Source organism: Engystomops pustulosus, chromosome 3 (genome assembly GCF_040894005.1).
Source record: "Engystomops pustulosus chromosome 3, aEngPut4.maternal, whole genome shotgun sequence".
NCBI classification, from domain to species: Eukaryota; Metazoa; Chordata; class Amphibia; order Anura; family Leptodactylidae; genus Engystomops; species Engystomops pustulosus.
The window spans coordinates 237520318-237544353 of record NC_092413.1 but is presented as its reverse complement, the minus strand read 5'-3'; the positions used below and the strand labels follow the sequence as shown (position 1 = coordinate 237544353).

The window sequence follows — 24036 nt, the reverse complement described above, 5'->3', positions numbered from 1 at the left end:
CAGGGCATCAGTATCCCTCACATCTTCTTGGGAGGATTTCTGGAAGGGCTTCAATCTTTGTAGGGGGTCTCTGCCTCTGTAGGGGGTCTCTGCCTCTGTAGGGGGTAGTTATCAACTAGACTCATGAATAGGAGCAGGGAACTTCCAGAAACACGTAGAGGATTATACTTGTAACTCATGGAAGTTTTAAAGATGTCTAAATAAAGCCGGAATTAGTTTGGACCTTCACAAGCTGGAAGTCCATATAGTTCTCTCCATTATTAGACAAAGGATAATAAAACCCCATGTGCTTGTATGACCACTACGTTAGTTATGGACAGGTATGGAGTTATGATCCATCTGTGTCGCCAGGGGTACACATACCTGTGTTTTATAGCTGTATACCTCTCAATTTGTTCTCGCATATTCGGACACAGAGATCTAAATAACTCTCAATGGGAGCAAAGGATCTGGGGAATGTCCGGCCTCAATGTAATCCAGGGATTCATCCAGAACTCTGACCCTATGACTTCCCATTGAGAAGCTAAAACTCCTCCATGCTCCTGGAGGTAGGGGGCGCTCTTAGAGCTCTCCCATGGGTGTGGAGGGGTATAATCATGGCACCCAGGGTTCTTCCCAGCAAGACCTGTGCCATATGGAAGTCGTGAGAACAACTCTAATTCCTGCATCTCTCAGAACCCGTGCTTTTAGGGAGTGGCTATAAAAACGATAATTTATTGACCTTGTCTACCCTTCCACGGTCCAGCCTCCCAATTTCGTGTCAAGCAACACTTTTTTTTTTTAAATACGGCGGTTTTTCCTAATCCATCAGGTTTTCTTATGGCCACGCCCCCGATTTCTGTCGCGTGCAACCTGGCGCCGATGCGACACAATCCGATCGCATGTGCCAAAATCCTGGGGCAATTCAGGGAAAATCGGCACAAATATTCGTGTAACCCGTGGGAAAAACGTGATTCGGGCCCTTAGTACATGACCCCCAAAGGAAAGAAGAGGCCGGACGCTTGTCAGCAGTGACTGACCAGCCCCTGGCAGCCTACATGAGGACATTGCTGGCTCTATGGGGAGTAATGCCCATGTGTGCCCGGAGCCTAATGAGAGAGAGAAGATGTGCAGAACATTCTATACCAGGAGGACAATATCTGTGATGACTCCAGCAGTAACACAGAGCCTCAGGTTACTGCTGCAGATCATTTATTCATCTCGGATTCTGGATGAGGAGATAACAATGTGATGTCATGGGGATCCATCTGTGTCTCATGGATTGTATGAAGTCATCAATCTCCACGCTCCACCTCCATGATGACATCTCCTGCTCCGGCCAGGATGGAGCTCGCTCTGAGGGAAGATGAGAAAAGAGGAAACCTTGTAATTACAATAATATCAATAATCCTCCATGATAAATGTAACCTGCCCTGAGGCCTTTCTAACAGAGACAGAGAAGAGCCGTGGGGCAAAGCTCAATAATGTTGGGGTGTTCCCATCTGTCATTGCTCATTGTACAACATCACAGTGGGTGCTGTACTTGTCCCGCTGACCATTAGTCAGGCCAGGATGGTCAGGCCCCTGTGACTCTGCTCCGCCTCTGTGACTCCTCAGGTCATTGTTACATAAGGGGACAAGTATCATTGTTTTTTCTTTCTTTGTTGGTTTTTGGAGACATTTGGCGGCTCTTTTTTGAACCTTATGTATGATCAGGTATTTTTACTTGTTATACAAGTTCACTTTGTCCTGTCCTTGAGGGCGCAAATTTTGGCTTCTTTTTGATACACATGAACACAAGCCATGTGAGGGGTTATATACAGGAGAGGATACAAGCCACGTGAGGGGTTATATACAGGAGAGGATACAAGCCACGTGAGGGGTTATATACAGGAGAGGATACAAGCCACGTGAGGGGTTATATACAGGAGAGGATACAAGCCACGTGAGGGGGTAAATACAGGCGAGGATACAAGCCACGTGCGGGGGTTATATACAGGCGAGGATACAAGCCACGTGAGGGGGCTATATACAGGTGAGGACACAAGCCATGTGAGGGGGCTATATACAGGTGAGGACACAAGCCATGTGAGGGGTTATATACAGGTGAGGATAGAAGCCATGTGAGGGGTTATATACAGGATAGGATACAAGCCATGTGACGGGTTATATACAGGAGAGGATACAAGTCACGTGAGGGGGTATATACAGGCGAGGATACAAGCCACGTGAGGGGTTATATACAGTGGAGGATACAAGCCACAAGAAGGGGTATATACAGGAGAGGATACAAGCCATGTGAGGGGGTTATATACAGGAGAGGATACAAGCCATGTGAGGAGTTATATACAGGAGAGGATACAAGCCATGTGAGGAGTTATATACAGGAGAGGATACAAGCCACGTGAGGGGTTATATACAGGAGAGGATACAAGCCACGTGAGGGGTTATATACAGGAGAGGATACAAGCCACGTGAGGGGTTATATACAGTGGAGGATACAAGCCATGTGAGGAGTTATATACAGGAGAGGATACAAGCCACATGAAGGGGTATATACAGGAGAGGATACAAGCCATGTGAGGCGTTATATACAGGAGAGGATACAAGCCACGTGAGGTGTTATATACAGGAGAGGATACAAGCCACGTGAGGGGTTATATACAGGAGAGGATACAAGCCACGTGAGGGGTTATATACAGGAGAGGATACAAGCCACGTGAGGGGTTATATACAGTGGAGGATACAAGCCACATGGAGGAGTTATATACAGGAGAGGATACAAGCCACGTGAGGGGTTATATACAGGAGAGGATACAAGCCACGTGAGGGGTTATATACAGGGGAGGATACAAGCCACGTGAGGGGTTATATACAGGGGAGGATACAAGCCACGTGAGGGGTTATATACAGTGGAGGATACAAGCCACGTGAGGGGTTATATACAGTGGAGGATACAAGCCACATGGAGGAGTTATATACAGGAGAGGATACAAGCCACGTGAGGGGTTATATACAGTGGAGGATACAAGCCACGTGAGGGGTTATATACAGTGGAGGATACAAGCCACGTGAGGGGTTATATACAGTGGAGGATACAAGCCACGTGAGGGGTTATATACAGTGGAGGATACAAGCCACGTGAGGGGTTATATACAGTGGAGGATACAAGCCACATGAAGGGGTTATATACAGGAGAGGATACAAGCCACGTGAGGGGTTATATACAGGAGAGGATACAAGCCACGTGAGGGGTTATATACAGGAGAGGATACAAGCCACGTGAGGGGTTATATACAGGAGAGGATACAAGCCACGTGAGGGGTTATATACAGTGGAGGATACAAGCCATGTGAGGGTTTATATACAGGAGAGGATACAAGCCATGTGAGGGTTTATATACAGGAGAGGATACAAGCCATGTGAGGGGGTTATATACAGGAGAGGATACAAGCCATGTGAGGGTTTATATACAGGAGAGGATACAAGCCATGTGAGGGTTTATATACAGGAGAGGATACAAGCCATGTGAGGGGGTTATATACAGGAGAGGATACAAGCCATGTGAGGGGTTATATACAGGAGAGGATACAAGCCATGTGAGGTGTTATATATAGGAGAGGATACAAGCCATGTGAGGGGTTATATACAGGAAATGATACAAGCCATGTGAGGGGTTATATACAGGAGAGGATACAAGCCATGTGAGGGGTTATATACAGGAAATGATACAAGCCATGTGAGGGGGTTATATATAGGAGAGGATACAAGCCATGTGAGGGGGTTATATACCGGAGAGGATACAAGCCATGTGAGTGTTTGTATACAGGATAGGATACAAGCCATGTGACGGGTTATATACAGGAGAGGATACAAGTCATGTGAGGGGTTATATACAGGAGAGGATACAAGCCATGTGAGGGGTTATATACAGGAGAGGATACAAGCCATGTGAGGAGGTTATATACAGGAGAGGATACAAGCCATGTGAGGAGTTATATACAGGAGAGGATACAAGCCATGTGAGGGGTTATATACAGGAGAGGATACAAGCCATGTGAGGGGTTATATACAGGAGAGGATACAAGCCATGTGAGGGGTTATATACAGGAGAGGACACAAGCCATGTGAGGAGGTTATATACAGGAGAGGACACAAGCCATGTGAGGGGTTATATACAGGAGAGGATACAAGCCATGTGAGGGGTTATATACAGGAGAGGATACAAGCCATGTGAGGAGGTTATATACAGGAGAGGATAGAAGCCATTTGAGGGGGGTATATACAGGAGAGGATACAAGCCATGTGAGGGGTTATATACAGGAGAGGATACAAGCCATGTGAGGGGTTATATACAGGAGAGGACACAAGCCATGTGAGGAGGTTATATACAGGAGAGGACACAAGCCATGTGAGGGGTTATATACAGGAGAGGACACAAGCCATGTGAGGGGTTATATACAGGAGAGGATACAAGCCATGTGAGGGGTTATATACAGGAGAGGATACAAGCCATGTGAGGGGTTATATACAGGAGAGGATACAAGCCATGTGAGGGGTTATATACAGGAGAGGACACAAGCCATGTGAGGGTTTATATACAGGAGAGGATACAAGCCATGTTGGACAAGCTGTAGATTTGCACCTGCATTATCCTTATCTACAGGGGAAGTAGTACTGTGCATTATCCTTATATACAGGAGAAGTAGTACTGTGCACTGTATATATATACAGGAGAAGTAGTACTGTGCACTGTATATATATATATACAGGAGAAGTAGTACTGTGCACTGTATATATACAGGAGAAGTAGTACTGTGCACTGTATATATATATATATATACAGGAGAAGTAGTACTGTGCTCTGTATATATATACAGGAGAAGTAGTACTGTGCACTGTATATATACAGGAGAAGTAGTACTGTGCACTGTGTATATATACAGGAGAAGTAGTACTGTGCACTGCTCATATCTACAGGGGAAGTAGTACTGTGCATTATCCTTATATACAGGAGAAGTAGTACTGTGCACTGTGTATATATATAGGAGAAGTAGTACTGTGCACTGCCCATATCTACAGGAGAAGTAGTACTGTGCACTGCCCATATCTACAGGAGAAGTAGTACTGTGCACTGCTCATATCTACAGGAGAAGTAGTACTGTGCACTGTATATATACAGGAGAAGTAGTACTGTGCACTGTATATATACAGGAGAAGTAGTACTGTGCACTGTATATATACAGGAGAAGTAGTACTGTGCACTGTATATATACAGAAGAAGTAGTACTGTGCACTGTGTATATATATAGGAGAAGTAGTACTGTGCACTGCGTATATATACAGGAGAAGTAGTACTGTGCACTGTGTATATATACAGGAGAAGTAGTACTGTGCACTGTATATATATACAGGAGAAGTAGTACTGTGCACTGTATATATACAGGAGAAGTAGTACTGTGCACTGTATATACAGGAGAAGTAGTACTGTGCACTGCTCATATCTACAGGGGAAGTAGCACTGTGCACTGTATATATACAGGAGAAGTAGTACTGTGCACTGTATATATATACAGGAGAAGTAGTACTGTGCACTGTATATATATACAGGAGAAGTAGTACTGTGCACTGCCCATATATACAGGAGAAGTAGTACTGTGCATTATCCTTATATACAGGAGAAGTAGTACTGTGCACTGCCCATATCTACAGGAGAAGTAGTACTGTGCACTGTGTATATATATAGGAGAAGTAGTACTGTGCACTGCTCATATCTACAGGGGAAGTAGTACTGTGCACTGTGTATATATACAGGAGAAGTAGTACTGTGCACTGTATATATACAGGAGAAGTAGTACTGTGCACTGTATATATATACAGGAGAAGTAGTACTGTGCACTGTATATATACAGGAGAAGTAGTACTGTGCACTGTATATATACAGGAGAAGTAGTACTGTGCACTGTATATATATATACAGGAGAAGTAGTACTGTGCACTGCCCATATATACAGGAGAAGTAGTACTGTGCACTGTATATATACAGGAGAAGTAGTACTGTGCACTGTATATATATATACAGGAGAAGTAGTACTGTGCACTGTATATATACAGGAGAAGTAGCACTGTGCACTGTATATATATACAGGAGAAGTAGTACTGTGCACTGTATATATATACAGGAGAAGTAGTACTGTGCACTGTATATATATACAGGAGAAGTAGTACTGTGCACTGTATATATATACAGGAGAATTAGTACTGTGCACTGTATATATACAGGAGAAGTAGTACTGTGCACTTTATATATATACAGGAGAAGTAGTACTGTGCACTGTATATATACAGGAGAAGTAGTACTGTGCACTGTATATACAGGAGAAGTAGTACTGTGCACTGTATATATATATACAGGAGAAGTAGTACTGTGCACTATATATATATATACAGGAGAAGTAGTACTGTGCACTATATATATATATATATATATATATATATATATATATACAGGAGAAGTAGTACTGTGCACTGTATATATATACAGGAGAAGTAGTACTGTGCACTGTATATATATACAGGAGAAGTAGTACTGTGCACTGTATATATATACAGGAGAAGTAGTACTGTGCACTGTATATATATATACAGGAGAAGTAGTACTGTGCACTGTATATATATATACAGGAGAAGTAGTACTGTGCACTGTGTATATACAGGAAAAGTAGTACTGTGCACTGTATATATACAGGAGAAGTAGTACTGTGCACTGCCCATATATACAGGAGAAGTAGTACTGTGCACTGCCCATATATACAGGAGAAGTAGTACTGTGCACTGTATATATACAGGAGAAGTAGTACTGTGCACTGTATATACAGGAGAAGTAGTACTGTGCACTGTATATATATATACAGGAGAAGTAGTACTGTGCACTGTATATATACAGGAGAAGTAGTACTGTGCACTGTATATATACAGGAGAAGTAGTACTGTGCACTGTATATATACAGGAGAAGTAGTACTGTGCACTGTATATATACAGGAGAAGTAGTACTGTGCACTGTATATATACAGGAGAAGTAGTACTGTGCACTGTATATATACAGGAGAAGTAGTACTGTGCACTGTATATATATACAGGAGAAGTAGTACTGTGCACTGTATATATACAGGAGAAGTAGTACTGTGCACTGTATATATATACAGGAGAAGTAGTACTGTACACTGTATATATACAGGAGAAGTAGTACTGTGCACTGTATATATATACAGGAGAAGTAGTACTGTGCACTGTATATATATACAGGAGAAGTAGTATTGTGCACTGTATATATACAGGAGAAGTAGTACTGTGCACTGTATATATATATACAGGAGAAGTAGTACTGTGCACTGTATATATATATACAGGAGAAGTAGTACTGTGCACTGTATATATATATATACAGGAGAAGTAGTACTGTGCACTGTATATATACAGGAGAAGTAGTACTGTGCACTGTATATATACAGGAGAAGTAGTACTGTGCACTGTATATACAGGAGAAGTAGTACTGTGCACTGTATATATACAGGAGAAGTAGTACTGTGCACTGTATATATACAGAAGAAGTAGTACTGTGCACTGCATATATATACAGGAGAAGTAGTACTGTGCACTGTATATATATATACAGGAGAAGTAGTACTGTGCACTGTATATATACAGGAGAAGTAGTACTGTGCACTGCCCATATATACAGGAGAAGTAGTACTGTGCACTGTATATATACAGGAGAAGTAGTACTGTGCACTGTATATATATATACAGGAGAAGTAGTACTGTGCACTGTATATATACAGGAGAAGTAGTACTGTGCACTGTGTATATATACAGGAGAAGTAGTACTGTGCACTGTATATATATACAGGAGAAGTAGTACTGTGCACTGTATATATATACAGGAGAAGTAGTACTGTGCACTGTATATATATACAGGAGAATTAGTACTGTGCACTGTATATATACAGGAGAAGTAGTACTGTGCACTTTATATATATACAGGAGAAGTAGTACTGTGCACTGTATATATACAGGAGAAGTAGTACTGTGCACTGTATATACAGGAGAAGTAGTACTGTGCACTGTATATATATATACAGGAGAAGTAGTACTGTGCACTATATATATATATACAGGAGAAGTAGTACTGTGCACTATATATATATATATATATATATATATATATATATATATACAGGAGAAGTAGTACTGTGCACTGTATATATATACAGGAGAAGTAGTACTGTGCACTGTATATATATACAGGAGAAGTAGTACTGTGCACTGTATATATATACAGGAGAAGTAGTACTGTGCACTGTATATATATACAGGAGAAGTAGTACTGTGCACTGTATATATATATACAGGAGAAGTAGTACTGTGCACTGTATATATACAGGAGAAGTAGTACTGTGCACTGCCCATATATACAGGAGAAGTAGTACTGTGCACTGCCCATATATACAGGAGAAGTAGTACTGTGCACTGTATATATACAGGAGAAGTAGTACTGTGCACTGTATATACAGGAGAAGTAGTACTGTGCACTGTATATATATATACAGGAGAAGTAGTACTGTGCACTGTATATATACAGGAGAAGTAGTACTGTGCACTGTATATATACAGGAGAAGTAGTACTGTGCACTGTATATATACAGGAGAAGTAGTACTGTGCACTGTATATATACAGGAGAAGTAGTACTGTGCACTGTATATATACAGGAGAAGTAGTACTGTGCACTGTATATATACAGGAGAAGTAGTACTGTGCACTGTATATATATACAGGAGAAGTAGTACTGTGCACTGTATATATACAGGAGAAGTAGTACTGTGCACTGTATATATATACAGGAGAAGTAGTACTGTACACTGTATATATACAGGAGAAGTAGTACTGTGCACTGTATATATATACAGGAGAAGTAGTACTGTGCACTGTATATATATACAGGAGAAGTAGTACTGTGCACTGTATATATATACAGGAGAAGTAGTATTGTGCACTGTATATATACAGGAGAAGTAGTACTGTGCACTGTATATATATATACAGGAGAAGTAGTACTGTGCACTGTATATATATATACAGGAGAAGTAGTACTGTGCACTGTATATATATATATACAGGAGAAGTAGTACTGTGCACTGTATATATATATACAGGAGAAGTAGTACTGTGCACTGTATATATACAGGAGAAGTAGTACTGTGCACTGTATATATACAGGAGAAGTAGTACTGTGCACTGTATATACAGGAGAAGTAGTACTGTGCACTGTATATATACAGGAGAAGTAGTACTGTGCACTGTATATATACAGGAGAAGTAGTACTGTGCACTGTATATATATACAGGAGAAGTAGTACTGTGCTCTGTATATATATATATATATATACAGGAGAAGTAGTACTGTGCACTGTATATATATACAGGAGAAGTAGTACTGTGCACTGTATATATATACAGGAGAAGTAGTACTGTGCACTGTACATATATACAGGAGAAGTAGTACTGTGCACTGTACATATATACAGGAGAAGTAGTACTGTGCACTGTATACATACAGGAGAAGTAGTACTGTGCACTGTATACATACAGGAGAAGTAGTACTGTGCACTGTATATATACAGGAGAAGTAGTACTGTGCACTGTGTATATATATAGGAGAAGTAGTACTGTGCACTGTGTATATATACAGGAGAAGTAGTACTGTGCACTGTATATATATACAGGAGAAGTAGTACTGTGCACTGTATATATACAGGAGAAGTAGTACTGTGCACCGTGTATATATATATATAGGAGAAGTAGTACTGTGCACTGCGTATATATACAGGAGAAGTAGTACTGTGCACTGTATATATACAGGAGAAGTAGTACTGTGCACTGTGTATATATATATAGGAGAAGTAGTACTGTGCACTGCGTATATATACAGGAGAAGTAGTACTGTGCACTGTATATATACAGGAGAAGTAGTACTGTGCACTGTATATATATACAGGAGAAGTAGTACTGTGCACTGTATATATATACAGGAGAAGTAGTACTGTGCACTGCTCATATCTACAGGGGAAGTAGTACTGTGCACTGCTCATATCTACAGGGGAAGTAGTACTGTGCACTGTGTATATATACAGGAGAAGTAGTACTGTGCACTGTATATATACAGGAGAAGTAGTACTGTGCAGGGTATATATACAGGAGAAGTAGTACTGTGCACTGTGTATATATACAGGAGAAGTAGTACTGTGCACTGTATATATATACTGGAGAAGTAGTACTGTGCACTGTATATATATACAGGAGAAGGAGTACTGTGCACTGTATATATATACAGGAGAAGTAGTACTGTGCACTGTATATACACAGGAGAAGTAGTACTGTGCACTGTAAATATATACAGGAGAAGTAGTACTGTGCACTGTATATATACAGGAGAAGTAGTACTGTGCACTGTATATATATACAGGAGAAGTAGTACTGTGCACTGTATATATACAGGAGAAGTAGTACTGTGCACTGTATATATATACAGGAGAAGTAGTACTGTGCACTGCCCATATATACAGGAGAAGTAGTACTGTGCACTGTATATATACAGGAGAAGTAGTACTGTGCACTGTATATATATATACAGGAGAAGTAGTACTGTGCACTGTATATATACAGGAGAAGTAGCACTGTGCACTGTATATATATACAGGAGAAGTAGTACTGTGCACTGTATATATATACAGGAGAAGTAGTACTGTGCACTGTATATATATACAGGAGAAGTAGTACTGTGCACTGTATATATATATACAGGAGAATTAGTACTGTGCACTGTATATATACAGGAGAAGTAGTACTGTGCACTGCCCATATATACAGGAGAAGTAGTACTGTGCACTGTATATATATACAGGAGAAGTAGTACTGTGCACTGCCCATATATACAGGAGAAGTAGTACTGTGCACTGCCCATATATACAGGAGAAGTAGTACTGTGCACTGTATATATATATACAGGAGAAGTAGTACTGTGCACTGTATATATACAGGAGAAGTAGCACTGTGCACTGTATATATATACAGGAGAAGTAGTACTGTGCACTGTATATATATACAGGAGAAGTAGTACTGTGCACTGTATATATATACAGGAGAAGTAGTACTGTGCACTGTATATATATACAGGAGAATTAGTACTGTGCACTGTATATATACAGGAGAAGTAGTACTGTGCACTGCCCATATATACAGGAGAAGTAGTACTGTGCACTGTATATATATACAGGGGAAGTAGTACTGTGCACTGTATATATACAGGAGAAGTAGTACTGTGCACTGTATATATACAGGAGAAGTAGTACTGTGCACTGTATATATACAGGAGAAGTAGTACTGTGCACTGTATATATACAGGAGAAGTAGTACTGTGCACTGTATATATATATACAGGAGAAGTAGTACTGTGCACTGTATATATACAGGAGAAGTAGTACTGTGCACTGTATATATACAGGAGAAGTAGTACTGTGCACTGTATATATATACAGGAGAAGTAGTACTGTGCACTGTATATATACAGGAGAAGTAGTACTGTGCACTGTATATATACAGGAGAAGTAGTACTGTGCACTGCCCATATATACAGGAGAAGTAGTACTGTGCACTGTATATATACAGGAGAAGTAGTACTGTGCACTGTATATATACAGGAGAAGTAGTACTGTGCACTGTATATATACAGGAGAAGTAGTACTGTGCACTGTATATATATACAGGAGAAGTAGTACTGTGCACTGTATATATACAGGAGAAGTAGTACTGTGCACTGTATATATACAGGAGAAGTAGTACTGTGCACTGTATATATATACAGGAGAAGTAGTACTGTGCACTGTATATATACAGGAGAAGTAGTACTGTGCACTGTATATATACAGGAGAAGTAGTACTGTGCACTGTATATATACAGGAGAAGTAGTACTGTGCACTGTATATATATACAGGAGAAGTAGTACTGTGCACTGTATATATACAGGAGAAGTAGTACTGTGCACTGTATATATACAGGAGAAGTAGTACTGTGCACTGTATATATATATACAGGAGAAGTAGTACTGTGCACTGTATATATATACAGGAGAAGTAGTACTGTGCACTGTATATACACAGGAGAAGTAGTACTGTGCACTGTATATATATACAGGAGAAGTAGTACTGTGCACTGTATATATATACAGGAGAAGTAGTACTGTGCACTGTATATATACAGGAGAAGTAGTACTGTGCACTGTATATATATACAGGAGAAGTAGTACTGTGCACTGTATATATACAGGAGAAGTAGTACTGTGCACTGTATATATACAGGAGAAGTAGTACTGTGCACTGTATATATACAGGAGAAGTAGTACTGTGCACTGTATATATATACAGGAGAAGTAGTACTGTGCACTGTATATATATACAGGAGAAGTAGTACTGTGCACTGCCTATATATACAGGAGAAGTAGTACTGTGCACTGTATATATACAGGAGAAGTAGTACTGTGCACTGTATATATATATATATATATATATATATATATATATACAGGAGAAGTAGTACTGTGCACTGTATATATATACAGGAGAAGTAGTACTGTGCACTGTATATATATACAGGAGAAGTAGTACTGTGCACTGTATATATACAGGAGAAGTAGTACTGTGCACTGTATATATACAGGAGAAGTAGTACTGTGCACTGTATATACAGGAGAAGTAGTACTGTGCACTGTATATATACAGGAGAAGTAGTACTGTGCACTGTATATATACAGGAGAAGTAGTACTGTGCACTGTATATATATATACAGGAGAAGTAGTACTCTGCACTGCCCATATATACAGGAGAAGTAGTACTGTGCACTGTATATATACACAGGAGAAGTAGTACTGTGCACTGTATATATATACAGGAGAAGTAGTACTGTGCACTGTATATATATATACAGGAGAAGTAGTACTGTGCACTGTATATATACAGGAGAAGTAGTACTGTGCACTGTATATACAGGAGAAGTAGTACTGTGCTCTGTATATATATATATATACAGGAGAAGTAGTACTGTGCACTGTATATATACAGGAGAAGTAGTACTGTGCACTGTATATATATACAGGAGAAGTAGTACTGTGCACTGTATATATACAGGAGAAGTAGTACTGTGCACTGTACATATATACAGGAGAAGTAGTACTGTGCACTGTACATATATACAGGAGAAGTAGTACTGTGTACTGTATACATACAGGAGAAGTAGTACTGTGCACTGTATACATACAGGAGAAGTAGTACTGTGCACTGTATATATACAGGAGAAGCAGTACTGTGCACTGTATATATACAGGAGAAGTAGTACTGTGCAGTGTATATATACAGGAGAAGTAGTACTGTGCACTGTATATATACAGGAGAAGTAGTACTGTGCACTGCGTATATATACAGGAGAAGTAGTACTGTGCACTGTATATATACAGGAGAAGTAGTACTGTGCACTATATATACAGGAGAAGTAGTACTGTGCACTGTATATATATACAGGAGAAGTAGTACTGTGCACTGTATATATATACAGGAGAAGTAGTACTGTGCACTGTATATATACAGGAGAAGTAGTACTGTGCACTGTATATATATACAGGAGAAGTAGTACTGTGCACTGTATATATACAGGAGAAGTAGTACTGTGCACTGTATATATACAGGAGAAGTAGTACTGTGCACTGTATATATACAGGGGAAGTAGTACTGTGCACTGTATATATATATATATACAGGAGAAGTAGTACTGTGCACTGTATATACAGGAGAAGTAGTACTGTGCACTGTATATATACAGGAGAAGTAGCACTGTGCACTGTATATATATACAGGAGAAGTAGTACTGTGCACTGTATATATATACAGGAGAAGTAGTACTGTGCACTGTATATATATACAGGAGAAGTAGTACTGTGCACTGTATATATATATACAGGAGAATTAGTACTGTGCACTGTATATATACAGGAGAAGTAGTACTGTGCACTGCCCATATATACAGGAGAAGTAGTACTGTGCACTGTATATATATACAGGAGAAGTAGTACTGTGCACTGCCCATATATACAGGAGAAGTAGTACTGTGCACTGCCCATATATACAGGAGAAGTAGTACTGTGCACTGTATATATATATACAGGAGAAGTAGTACTGTGCACTGTATATATACAGGAGAAGTAGCACTGTGCACTGTATATATATACAGGAGAAGTAGTACTGTGCACTGTATATATATACAGGAGAAGTAGTACTGTGCACTGTATATATATACAGGAGAAGTAGTACTGTGCACTGTATATATATACAGGAGAATTAGTACTGTGCACTGTATATATACAGGAGAAGTAGTACTGTGCACTGCCCATATATACAGGAGAAGTAGTACTGTGCACTGTATATATATACAGGGGAAGTAGTACTGTGCACTGTATATATACAGGAGAAGTAGTACTGTGCACTGTATATATACAGGAGAAGTAGTACTGTGCACTGTATATATACAGGAGAAGTAGTACTGTGCACTGTATATATACAGGAGAAGTAGTACTGTGCACTGTATATATATATACAGGAGAAGTAGTACTGTGCACTGTATATATACAGGAGAAGTAGTACTGTGCACTGTATATATACAGGAGAAGTAGTACTGTGCACTGTATATATATACAGGAGAAGTAGTACTGTGCACTGTATATATACAGGAGAAGTAGTACTGTGCACTGTATATATACAGGAGAAGTAGTACTGTGCACTGCCCATATATACAGGAGAAGTAGTACTGTGCACTGTATATATACAGGAGAAGTAGTACTGTGCACTGTATATATACAGGAGAAGTAGTACTGTGCACTGTATATATACAGGAGAAGTAGTACTGTGCACTGTATATATATACAGGAGAAGTAGTACTGTGCACTGTATATATACAGGAGAAGTAGTACTGTGCACTGTATATATATACAGGAGAAGTAGTACTGTGCACTGTATATATACAGGAGAAGTAGTACTGTGCACTGTATATATACAGGAGAAGTAGTACTGTGCACTGTATATATATATACAGGAGAAGTAGTACTGTGCACTGTATATATATACAGGAGAAGTAGTACTGTGCACTGTATATACACAGGAGAAGTAGTACTGTGCACTGTATATATATACAGGAGAAGTAGTACTGTGCACTGTATATATATACAGGAGAAGTAGTACTGTGCACTGTATATATACAGGAGAAGTAGTACTGTGCACTGTATATATATACAGGAGAAGTAGTACTGTGCACTGTATATATACAGGAGAAGTAGTACTGTGCACTGTATATATACAGGAGAAGTAGTACTGTGCACTGTATATATACAGGAGAAGTAGTACTGTGCACTGTATATATATACAGGAGAAGTAGTACTGTGCACTGTATATATATACAGGAGAAGTAGTACTGTGCACTGCCTATATATACAGGAGAAGTAGTACTGTGCACTGTATATATACAGGAGAAGTAGTACTGTGCACTGTATATATATATATATATATATATATATATATATATACAGGAGAAGTAGTACTGTGCACTGTATATATATACAGGAGAAGTAGTACTGTGCACTGTATATATATACAGGAGAAGTAGTACTGTGCACTGTATATATACAGGAGAAGTAGTACTGTGCACTGTATATATACAGGAGAAGTAGTACTGTGCACTGTATATACAGGAGAAGTAGTACTGTGCACTGTATATATACAGGAGAAGTAGTACTGTGCACTGTATATATACAGGAGAAGTAGTACTGTGCACTGTATATATATATACAGGAGAAGTAGTACTCTGCACTGCCCATATATACAGGAGAAGTAGTACTGTGCACTGTATATATACACAGGAGAAGTAGTACTGTGCACTGTATATATATACAGGAGAAGTAGTACTGTGCACTGTATATATATATACAGGAGAAGTAGTACTGTGCACTGTATATATACAGGAGAAGTAGTACTGTGCACTGTATATACAGGAGAAGTAGTACTGTGCTCTGTATATATATATATACAGGAGAAGTAGTACTGTGCACTGTATATATACAGGAGAAGTAGTACTGTGCACTGTATATATATACAGGAGAAGTAGTACTGTGCACTGTATATATACAGGAGAAGTAGTACTGTGCACTGTACATATATACAGGAGAAGTAGTACTGTGCACTGTACATATATACAGGAGAAGTAGTACTGTGTACTGTATACATACAGGAGAAGTAGTACTGTGCACTGTATACATACAGGAGAAGTAGTACTGTGCACTGTATATATACAGGAGAAGCAGTACTGTGCACTGTATATATACAGGAGAAGTAGCACTGTGCACTGTATATATACAGGAGAAGTAGTACTGTGCAGTGTATATATACAGGAGAAGTAGTACTGTGCACTGTATATATACAGGAGAAGTAGTACTGTGCACTGTATATATATACAGGAGAAGTAGTACTGTGCACTGTATATATACAGGAGAAGTAGTACTGTGCACTATATATACAGGAGAAGTAGTACTGTGCACTGTATATATATACAGGAGAAGTAGTACTGTGCACTGTATATATATACAGGAGAAGTAGTACTGTGCACTGTATATATACAGGAGAAGTAGTACTGTGCACTGTATATATATACAGGAGAAGTAGTACTGTGCACTGTATATATACAGGAGAAGTAGTACTGTGCACTGTATATATACAGGAGAAGTAGTACTGTGCACTGTATATATACAGGGGAAGTAGTACTGTGCACTGTATATATATATATATACAGGAGAAGTAGTACTGTGCACTGTATATACAGGAGAAGTAGTACTGTGCACTGTATATATACAGGAGAAGTAGTACTGTGCACTGTATATATATATACAGGAGAAGTAGTACTGTGCACTGTATATATATATACAGGAGAAGTAGTACTGTGCACTGTGTATATACAGGAGAAGTAGTACTGTGCACTGTATATATACAGGAGAAGTAGTACTGTGCACTGTATATATATACACACAGGAGAAGTAGTACTGTGCACTGTATATATATACAGGAGAAGTAGTACTGTGCACTGTATATATATACAGGAGAAGTAGTACTGTGCACTGTATATATACAGGAGAAGTAGTACTGTGCACTGTATATATACAGGAGAAGTAGTACTGTGCACTGCCCATATATACAGGAGAAGTAGTACTGTGCACTGTATATATATACAGGAGAAGTAGTACTGTGCACTGCCCATATATACAGAAGTAGTACTGTGCACTGTATATATATACAGGAGAAGTAGTACTGTGCACTGTATATATATACAGGAGAAGTAGTACTGTGCCCTGTATATATACAGGAGAAGTAGTACTGTGCACTGCCTATATATACAGGAGAAGTAGTACTGTGCACTGTCCATATCTACAGGAGAAGTAGTACTGGGCACTGTCCATATATACAGGAGAAGTAGTACTGTGCACTGTATATATACAGGAGAAGTATTACTGTGCACTGTGTATATACAGGAGTAGTACTGTGCACTGCCTATATATACAGGAGAAGTAGTACTGTGCACTGTATATATACAGGAGAAGTAGTACTGTGCACTGTATATATATATACAGGAGAAGTAGTACTGTGCACTGCCTATATATACAGGAGAAGTAGTACTGTGCACTGTATATATATATACAGGAGAAGTAGTACTGTGCACTGTGTATATATACAGGAGAAGTAGTACTGTGCACTGTATATATATACAGGAGAAGTAGTACTGTGCACTGTATATATATACAGGAGAAGTAGTACTGTGCACTGTCCATATATACAGGAGAAGTAGTACTGTGCACTGTATATATACAGGAGAAGTAGTACTGTGCACTGACCATTTATACAGGAGAAGTAGTACTGTGCACTATATATATACAGGAGAAGTAGTACTGTGCACTATATATATATACAGGAGAAGTAGTACTGTGCACTTTATATATATACAGGAGCAGTAGTACTGTGCACTGTATATATATACAGGAGAAGTAGTACTGTGCACTGTATATATACAGGAGAAGTAGTACTGTGCACTGTATATATACAGGAGAAGTAGTACTGTGCACTGTATATATACAGGAGAAGTAGTACTGTGCAGTGTATATATACAGGAGAAGTAGTACTGTGCACTGTATATATACAGGGGAAGTAGTACTGTGCACTGTATATATATACAGGAGAAGTAGTACTGTGCACTGTATATATATACAGGAGAAGTAGTACTGTGCACTGCCCATATATACAGAAGTAGTACTGTGCACTGTGTATATATATATAGGAGAAGTAGTACTGTGCACTGTATATATATACAGGAGAAGTAGTACTGTGCACTGTATATATACAGGAGAAGTAGTACTGTGCACTGTATATATACAGGAGAAGTAGTACTGTGCAGTGTATATATACAGGAGAAGTAGTACTGTGCACTGTATATATACAGGGGAAGTAGTACTGTGCACTGTATATATATACAGGAGAAGTAGTACTGTGCACTGTATATATATACAGGAGAAGTAGTACTGTGCACTGCCCATATATACAGAAGTAGTACTGTGCACTGTGTATATATATATAGGAGAAGTAGTACTGTGCACTGTATATATACAGGAGAAGTAGTACTGTGCACTGTATATATATATACAGGAGAAGTAGTACTGTGCACTGTATATATACAGGAGAAGTAGTACTGTGCACTGCCCATATATACAGGAGAAGTAGTACTGTGCACTGACCATATATACAGGAGAAGTAGTACTGTGCACTGACCATATATACAGGAGAAGTAGTACTGTGCACTGTATATATACAGGAGAAGTAGTACTGTGCACTGTATATATATACAGGAGAAGTAGTACTGTGCACTGTATATATATACAGGAGAAGTAGTACTGTGCACTGTATATATATATACACAGGAGAAGTAGTACTGTGCACTGTATATATACAGGAGAAGTAGTACTGTGCACTGTATATATATACAGGAGAAGTAGTACTGTGCACTGTATATATATATACAGGAGAAGTAGTACTGTGCACTGTATATATATATATACAGGAGAAGTAGTACTGTGCACTGTATATATACAGGAGAAGTAGTACTGTGCACTGTATATATATACAGGAGAAGTAGTACTGTGCACTGTATATATATACAGGAGAAGTAGTACTGTGCACTGTATATATATACAGGAGAAGTAGTACTGTGCACTGTATATATATACAGGAGAAGTAGTACTGTGCACTGTATATATACAGGAGAAGTAGTACTGTGCACTGTATATATACAGGAGAAGTAGTACTGTGCACTGTATATATATACAGGAGAAGTAGTACTGTGCACTGTATATATATACAGGAGAAGTAGTACTGTGCACTGTATATATATACAGGAGAAGTAGTACTGTGCACTGTATATATACAGGAGAAGTAGTACTGTGCACTGTACATATATACAGGAGAAGTAGTACTGTGCACTGTACATATATACAGGAGAAGTAGTACTGTGCACTGTACATATATACAGGAGAAGTAGTACTGTGCACTGTACATATATACAGGAGAAGTAGTACTGTGCACTGTATATATATACAGGAGAAATAGTACTGTGCACTGTATATATATACAGGAGAAATAGTACTGTGCACTGTATATATATACAGGAGAAGTAGTACTGTGCACTGTATATATACAGGAGAAGTAGTACTGTGCACTGTATATATACAGGAGAAGTAGTACTGTGCACTGTATATATATACAGGAGAAGTAGTACTGTGCACTGTACATATATACAGGAGAAGTAGTACTGTGCACTGTACATATATACAGGAGAAGTAGTACTGTGCACTGTACATATATACAGGAGAAGTAGTACTGTGCACTGTACATATATACAGGAGAAGTAGTACTGTGCACTGTACATATATACAGGAGAAGTAGTACTGTGCACTGTATATATATACAGGAGAAGTAGTACTGTGCACTGTATATATATACAGGAGAAGTAGTACTGTGCACTGTATATATATACAGGAGAAGTAGTACTGTGCACTGTACATATATACAGGAGAAGTAGTACTGTGCACTGTACATATATACAGGAGAAGTAGTACTGTGCACTGTATATATATACAGGAGAAGTAGTACTGTGCACTGTATATATACAGGAGAAGTAGTACTGTGCACTGTGTATATATATACAGGAGAAGTAGTACTGTGCACTGTATATATACAGGAGAAGTAGTACTGTGCACTGTACATATATACAGGAGAAGTAGTACTGTGCACTGTATATATACAGGAGAAGTAGTACTGTGCACTGTATATATATACTGGAGAAGTAGTACTGTGCACTGACCATATATACAGGAGAAGTAGTACTGTGCACTGTATATATACAGGAGAAGTAGTACTGTGCACTGTATATATATACAGGAGAAGTAGTACTGTGCACTGACCATATATACAGGAGAAGTAGTACTGTGCACTGTGTATATACAGGAGAAGTAGTACTGTGCACTGTATATATATACAGGAGAAGTAGTACTGTGCACTGACCATATATACAGGAGAAGTAGTACTGTGCACTGTGTATATACAGGAGAAGTAGTACTGTGCACTGTATATATATACAGGAGAAGTAGTACTGTGCACTGTATATATATACAGGAGAAGTAGTACTGTGCACTGTATATATATACACAGGAGAAGTAGTACTGTGCACTGTGTATATACAGGAGAAGTAGTACTGTGCACTCTCCTGTATTTCCCATTTCCCTATGACTTACTTGGTCTATGGTTGTCTGGACATTTGAGTATTGCTATTGCTGAGACGCCGGTCCCTTCCCTGGTTCCTCCGCAGCAGAGAAGGAGCAGCAGGACAGCGCTGGTGACTGGGGACATGGTGCTGGGGCTGGTTCTGGTGCGGGTTCTGGTTACTGGGGATGGAGGAGGAGATGTTATATCTTCCCAGGATCAGATAATATTATAATCAGGCAGTTGCGGATAGGTCCATTCTCCTCGTTGTGTGTCCTGCTCTTCTGGATTGTCGGCTGCAGAAATGTTCTCCGGATTCTTCTCCTGATACAAGTTGTATAAAAGTCCATAGACACATTACAGATGACATTATGGCCTCTGGTTCAGCGCTGGACCCTTCCCAAGCTACAGAAACATCATCCACACATCGTAATGACCTGCGGATGTTCGACCAGAGAGAAAACATAATGATACAGGAAACAGATACACAAACTAAAGTCCTCGGTTTCTCCCCACTTTGTACATTTCCTTCTGTAGCGAGGACAATAATATAAACCTCTGCACATTTTGGTGGAAGCCGCAGTCGCCCCTTCTCCCTTCTGTCACCTTCCCCCGGCTAGTATTAGAGATCATCTTGATAGCCCGGAGGCATCCAGCCGTTGGGCTCATGACTGGCTGCAGGATTTTGCGGTAGCCCCTTGTTGTAAGGCAAAAGGTTTGGCCCCTTTAAGACAGTAACAAAAGGGTGCTGGGCGATGTGGGCTTTATGACTTGGGACAGGCCTCAGGGAATAGGCAGGGGGGGGGAGGTTATAGGTAACAAAAGGGGGGCTGGTGGAAATCTTTAGCCCCTTTAGACCTCCAGACGTGCACTCTGGGCTAGATGGCACCAGCGGCCGTGGACTGAGGGTTCTGGTCTCCCTCCTAGCTGAGGCCCAAGCTTCTGCATTGGATCCTCCTACGGCCCCCATGTAGTGTCAGGATTCTCGTATAGTGAACCCCCTGAACACTGAGGACAATGACACAAGCCGACACCTAGGACAGGAATCTAAGTGTCCCCCGGTTTTCACCAGAGCCGCCGCAGAGCGGGTTGGACATGCTGTAGCGTGGTACCACCAGGTTGTTCCACAGGCGCGACTTTGTCTACGGTGGCAGCCAAGGCAAAGTAAGGAGTCGGTAGGCAAGTTCATGGTTCAGGGACACGCAGGAGGTCAAGACAGGCGGCAAAGGTTCAGGGCCAGAGGCAGAGCAAGAGGTCAAGGTAGGTAGCGGAGTAGAGTAAACGGGAACTGGTCCGGGGCACAACGGGGAATCCAATCACAGGCATAAGGTACAAGACAAAGCTTTCTCGACTGCATAGAGCATGAAGATCCAGCAGGGAACGCTCGGGAGACGCCGGATTTTATCCATTTCCTGAAAAGAGCCAGCACCAATCAGCGGTGTACCAGCCCTTTAAATCTTTTGAAGCCTGTGCCCTAGGAGCCGGGAACGCGAGTGCATGGTCACAGGATGGGAATTAGGAATGAGGACAGGTAAGACAGAGCAGTGGATCTATGATTAACCCCATAGTGCAATAAGACTTACTTGTACGCTTTAGTGCGCGTGGGGGAGTATGAAGCGAGATCGTGGGCTGAGCCCTCTTCATACTCACCAGGTGTGTGCTTCACAATGAAGCTAACACCCACGATCCGCACTTGCACCACATGGGCTCCGATCGTCAATCCCCGTGACGTCATCGGGGAGCGGCGATCCATTGCCATGACAGCCTCGGGTCACACATAGATCCTAGGCTGTCATGTTTTAGGCGATCTTTTACAATGTGCGATTTGCACATTGTAATAGATGATGTGTAAAATCCCCAAATACTGCCCCATATACTGTAGTATATGTAGGATCAGACAACCTAGGGTTAAAGTGCCCTAGAGAGTCAGAAAAATAGTAAAAAATAAAAAGGAAAAGCTAAAAAATTATATTAAAAAAACCTAAACATTCAACCCCCCCCTTCCCTTTCCCTAGAACTGATATAAATATAAATAAACAGTAAAAATCATAAACACATCCGGTATCGCCCCGTCCAAAAATCCTTGATCTATCAAAATATAATAACCGTTTTTCACTGCGAATAACCCCGTTTTACAGAAAATAGCGTCCAAAGTCAAAAATAGCACTTTTTTGCCATTTTGAAAAATATTAAAAATTCTATAAAAAGTGATCAAAAGGTCGTACAGTCCTAAGAATAATATCATTGAAAACGTCCTCAAAAGTCGCAAAAATGCCACCGCCCACAGCTCCGGGCACCAAAGTAGGAAAAAGTTTTTAGCGTCATAAGATGCAAAATGAAGAATTTTTTTTGTAAATGTTTTCATTTTTGTAAATGTATGAAAAAATTATAAAATCTTTATAAATGTGGTATATTATTGACCCAAGGAACGGAGTAGACCTGCCATGTGGGGCGCACAGTGAAAGCCGTAAAATCCAATTCCACAAAAAAACGTGTTTTTCCATCATTTTCACTGCATTCAGAAATTTTTTCCCGCTTCCCAGTACACGGCGTGGAATATTCATTGCCATCACTAGTGCAATGTGTTATGCAGAGAACAAGCCTTCAGATGAATCATCGAGTATTGCCTCCTCCTCCACTTTTTTAGGACAAAGAGACAAAATAACAACAAAAAATACAGACGGGGAGGGAAGAAACATGAAAGAAACCGCAAAAGGCTATCCCACTCGCTCCAAACTGCCACCATCGGGGAGGAAAACACCCAAGGACTGAATCCAAAAAATGATTTGGTTATAAACATCTCCTCGGAATAGTTATCTGATATAGAATTGAATGTCCTCAATAGAGATGAGCGAACATACTCGTCCGAGCTTGATGCTGGTTGGAGCATTAGCGTACTCGAAACTGCTCGTTGCTCGGACGAGTATTTCGCCCGCTCGAGAAAATGGCAGCTCCCGCCGTTTTGCTTTTTGGCGGCCAGAAACAGAGCCAATCACAAGCCAGGAGACTCTGCACTCCACCCAGCATGACGTGGTACCCTTACACGTAGATAGCAGTGGTTGGCTGGCCAGATCAGGTGACCCTGGGATAGACTAGCCGCTGCCCGCG

The 24036-nt window shown here is 40.1% G+C and overlaps 1 long non-coding RNA gene across 1 annotated transcript; it reads right to left on the bottom strand.

Moving 5' to 3' along the window:
• Positions 1-1174: 1174 nt before the first annotated feature.
• Positions 1175-21358, bottom strand: LOC140120763 (uncharacterized). The gene is made up of 2 exons (XR_011853978.1): positions 20961-21358; positions 1175-1335 (listed from the first exon to the last, which is right to left on the bottom strand). It is a non-coding gene; the product is annotated as an uncharacterized lncRNA (long non-coding RNA).
• Between the last annotated feature and the right edge of the window lie 2678 nt (positions 21359-24036).